The sequence below is a fragment of the Ursus americanus genome, chromosome 13 (assembly GCF_024610735.1).
Source record: "Ursus americanus isolate L20-20 chromosome 13, mUrsAme1.1.p, whole genome shotgun sequence".
Taxonomy (NCBI): Eukaryota; Metazoa; Chordata; class Mammalia; order Carnivora; family Ursidae; genus Ursus; species Ursus americanus.
This window is the reverse complement of record NC_142139.1, coordinates 8,999,019-9,004,339: the sequence shown is the minus strand read 5'-3', so window position 1 is coordinate 9,004,339 and position 5,321 is coordinate 8,999,019.

Here is a 5,321-nt window from a genome sequence, read left to right as displayed (position 1 = left end):
TCAAAAATTTGTCTTGTTACATTTCCTGGTGGAAAAAGGCATGTATACTGACAGGATGTTAATTAATTTTAAATGGATTCACATTATTACCCAGCACAATAAAACAATAAGCAAGGCTGTGCTTGATGGATTAGAATTATTAGTATTCGTATTATTTTCTGTTTACGCTGTCAATATGTTTATATATATATGATCATTTTTGTAAATAAAATTGATTAAGATTTAATTTTAAATACTTGTGAATGAAGAATGTAAACTGCATTAATCCGTTCAAGCAAAAAAGTTTATTAAATTAGATTCTACTAACCTTCAGCATTTATGCACTTGTCAAATTACCTAACTTATGCTGTGTTGTAGGATAATTTTAGTAAAATATATTTTGAATTATTCTAAATTGTCTTAAATAAGTTGACTGATAAATTTACAAAACCAAAGTGTTTTATGAGCTACATTCAATCTCTAAATTTGACTTATTTCGATTCAAAACAAAGTTATAAACAATAAACTTCAGGTAATTAACACATTATATTCCTCCTTTCCCCTCTAACCATCATTTGACCATTTTTTTTCTATTGTGAGTTCTTGTTTCCTTTATAATTCTTAAATAAATCTTGGTTGGTATTTTTTGTCAATATGAAAATGCTCTAATTTCCTTATAACTTGTTATTAATGCTAATTTACTCCATAATTTATTTGCCCTTTAAAGTTTCTTTCTCTTTGACATTCATCTTAAAATTTCTTTGTTGGCAGTTACTGAGCCGAAGTATTTCATCAGCTGATTTGGATGCTGTACATGGTCATGAAATCCTGCCAAGTACATCTTTGAGCATTTTCCGTCATTGCTTGTCTTCTCTCTTATACTAAAAAGTATTATGTACACTATTTACATGCAAAATACACGTTTCTGAAATCTGACTGCCAAAGTCCATTTTTTTAATCTCACCCTCAAAGAGTGAAGGAACTTAAACACAGGTTTCAACTATTGTTCAAATGTACTAACATCTCTTTGTCTTAGGAAATGTACTATTAATATTGTTATTATTATTATTTAATATCTCTTTGAGAACCTTGAGGTATCATTGAAGATACAAGTGTACCTTATAAATAATGGGTAATAGGATTGACTTTGCCGGGTTAAATTCATTCTCTCAAGTCTTACCTCACGTGTCATTTTTTAAATTCTCCAGGAGTCAAAAATTAAACCAGTGTTGCCGAATGAACTTCCTATAGTTTGTGAAAAGAGAGAGAATGCCTATTTTATAAAAACATCAATAACTTCATTTCATTTCTTTTTTACCCCCTTTCTCTGGATCAGACAACCAATCCTGATATATAAGTGGAAGAAAAATAGGTAGTGAGAGGCTTCATGTTGCTGGCTATATGTCCTCTACAGAGAACACAAGAATTTTACCACTTAAATTCAGATCTTTTCTTTCTTTCTTTCTTTCAAGACAAGAACCATGAGAACTTTGTAGGAAAATTGCGTTCTTTTCGACCAGCTATTTGTACTTATTTTTCTACAAAAAGAAAGTTGGGCTAAATCAAAGCAAGATGGCAAAAGGCAAAATTGATTTTTCACAAATCACAATGTTTAAAAATAGATGTCACTGATTCCCTTGAGCTTGACATATTACTCGTCTCACCTGAGCCTCACGTCATCCTTCGGCTAGAGGTGGTTAACAGAGAAACACACAATCAAAAGCCTGAAATCAATCAAATGATGAATTCAACGAATCTTCTCTTGGTACCTCACACTCACTCTTCATCCTGCAGAGACTCACAGCCAGGGAAAGTCATTGTTCATATTTGTTTATAGAAATATAAAGTGATGTATACATAATTGCAAATAATAATACAATATTTTTATTGCTAGTGATAGACATACGTTATTATTTATTATGGTTAATAATAGAGTTACAGTTACTAAGGGGCATATTTAAACATATATCATTATTAAACACCTTATAAGAGGCATTTGCTTAAGTTAATTGAAGCTCAGAAAGAGATTAAAATGTTTTTTTAGACTGCCTTTAGTGGCTCTCTAAAGCAAACCTATGATGGACAGACAAAATTAGAGGGGTAAATTTTAGGTCAATATAAGCAGAATGTTCTAGCAATTAATGCTGCCTTCACTGGAATATGGCAGATTCAGACATCTACCTGTTTCCTGTTATTGAAGGAAATATAACAGAAATGGAATCGCTAAATGGGAGGGACATATCCAGACTCTCTGTTAATAAGAGTCAGGACACTTGTCCACAGCCCAGACTGCTACAAGAGTTTGGGTCCAAAGCCACCTTCCACAGGCACCCTGAAAAATTAGCTACCACAGTTTCTCCAGTCCAGTGTTCCTTCCCAGTGGTGATTCTAACTAATATATAATAATTGAGATGATGTGAAAAAAATATGTATATATGTATGATTTATTTATTTTCCCTGACTTAACTGAAATCAGTAGAAAAAACAGATTTGTGCCATATCCAGAAGCTCGTGAGCACGGAGGCTCAACTTCTCTCTTGAGAACGTCACTCAAATTTTCTCTCTTGTGACTTCATCTTTTGTTGATGGCATAAACCGGTCCCAGATTCTTTTCCAAACCTATCTCTAAGGAAGATAGGACCACTCTAATTATGATTTAGTTCACATTCACGTGGTTTTCTCATTATAATGTTTTAGCATGATAAGATACTCCTGTTGCCAGGGCAACCTAACTGCACAATTGTTTCCTTAAAACCTACACTACCTTGTCAGATTTCCTCTGTATTCTTGTCTGGTCTCACTTTTGTGTCATTAAGATGTAAGCATTCTAAAGTTTTCCCTTCCTTATTTTGCCATTTTTCACAATGCCTTGTTGATCTATACACTCTTTTCCCTTTGATTCGCTGACATGTTATTTTTATTAACTAATTCAAATACATTTCACCACATTGTAAACAAGTTATCCCCTATCTTTTACATATGTTTGTCAAATTTTTCATCTCCATTAGAAAAAATGAAGAGAAATTAACTTACGTATTTAAAAAAACCTCTATTTTGGAAAACTATATGAGCATTACAACCAGTTTTTAACTTGTGCATTTTTAGTTTCATCATAGAATCATGTCTCCTTTAAGATACTTAACATGTTCAAATTGACTATAATCATTTTTTTTTCTTTTTGGTGTTAAAATTGATATACCGGAAGGCCCCTGGAAGCCTTCTGATAAACTAGACTCTTTATCCTTTTTTCATACTACCTCAGATGTTTCTGAAAGCATCCTTGTTTTTGATAACATCAGGATATTTCAAGTCCATTCTTATTTTCCTGATTTTAAGTGGAGTCAGCTATACTCCAAGGAGCCCTCATGACTTTTAGGGGAGAAGAATATTAGAAGCCATATGCTGGAGTTAGATCATGCATTAGACTATCCCATGTGGTTACAAGAGGCAGGAAGAGTGGGACCAGAGGACCCAAGAACTGCCTGCTTATGTTATTAACACACACTGAATACTGGAATAGAAAAGTATATTCACAAATAACAAAGGTATAATATTGTAACTTTTTCAAAATTATGGAAATTTAAAAGGGTAAAAGTAGTTTACAGAAGTGAAATAACTGATTTTTCTTAGCATCATGAAATGAGTCATATACAGCTACTAGAGTTGGCTGGAAAAGAATGGACAATCAGTAACAATAGTGTTTGCCAATAAAGAATTCTGCCTTTTCCTTTTATATATTCAAAACTGAAGAATGTAACTTGAGGAACTTTAACTGGAGTTAGTTCCTTTCTATGAATGATAGGACTTTCAAATAGATGACCTGGGAAAGAGGTCAGAGGGCCTATACCTTCTTATATTATTCAGTTCATTACTTTAAATAAAACAGAATTGGTAAATGAAAGAACGAAGATCTCAGATGACAATCTAAAGTTTTGTGGTTGTAATTCATATCTCACAACAAGGACAAATAAGCCCTTGTGTTTTTACCACCTCCTAATGGGTAAAATCTAGACTTCCATCACATCAATTATCTGGCCAAATATCCAGTGGAAACAGGAAAACTTGAAGTAACTTGAAATGATTTTCATGTACGTTTGCATTTGAATAATGGAGAAAGTAACAGATATTTTCAAAATGAAGTTCTGGAAATACATCCTGAAGATATATTCCATAAAATAAAACTTCAAAAAAAAATTTTTAGGGTGTGGCTTTGTAGATTTATGAAAATATTACCCTTTGTTATATGAAAACTTTCGGGACAGATTAATTGTTGCCAAATTTCCTGCCCCTGGCAGCCATTCGTATGATGTACATGTTTGCAATCAAATCTCCCTCAAGAGCTTCAGGTGTCACATCAGATAAGCGTTGATTCATAAACCTTAGCTGTGTTTCCAAGATCTGTTGTTTTTCTTAATTACATCAACTCCAAGTCTGCTGAATATATTCATAGATATTTGCTGAACATTACATCACAATCAATCTTCATTTACTGTAACTACTCTTTGTGTATTGAGAAGTTTATCAATGCATAAGATTATTGTCATACTTTTAAGATAGGATTCTTTAATTTTTTTTTCTAAAAAAATGTGATGGTTTTGAAAGATGCTGGGTGTGACAGGGATTTGAGTCATTCAACAATATGTCATTCTTGAAGGACAAAACCTGAAATTAACCGTTAGCATGAAATCAGTAAGAGTTCATAAAGAAATAAACATTAAATAAAAACAAATCCTACTAATATTTGGCCAACAGATAAAGGCAAGGACTTGAACTGGATTTTTCACTGACTTATACTTTTGGCTGAATATTCTGTGTGGGCAAGAACTTGCCTTTTTCTTGTACTAATTTGTAGAAGACTAAAAGTCATAGTCACTCAAAAATTTTTATTATTTTACTCATCTGAGAAATGGAATAGAAATGAGAATAGAAAATGAATTTTCCTTCCAAGTCCAATGTAGTTTAAGACTCAGAATTAGTCTCAAAATTATGAAATTGAATTTATATAGGAAATTAGCACCCTAAAATTCTTACGTTGAATGGCTCTGTATACATTCATTTTGGACAATTACGCAAACCAGAGTGCTTTCTTACCTATATTTCACATACTTCACCTTCATTGTTTATTTCTAATGCTATTTATAGTTTGATGTTACATCCAACAGCCACAGTTGTGCATATTTTAAAACTTGATTGTTTCATTACAAGCATTAGTTTTTAATATAGCACAGAGAATTCAGTGATCTTCAATAATGTTTGCATAACATTTATGCAGAGGACAATTTTTGTCTTCAATGATAAGTTATGTTATTATAACATAATGTTGTAAAGTACCAATGGAAAAC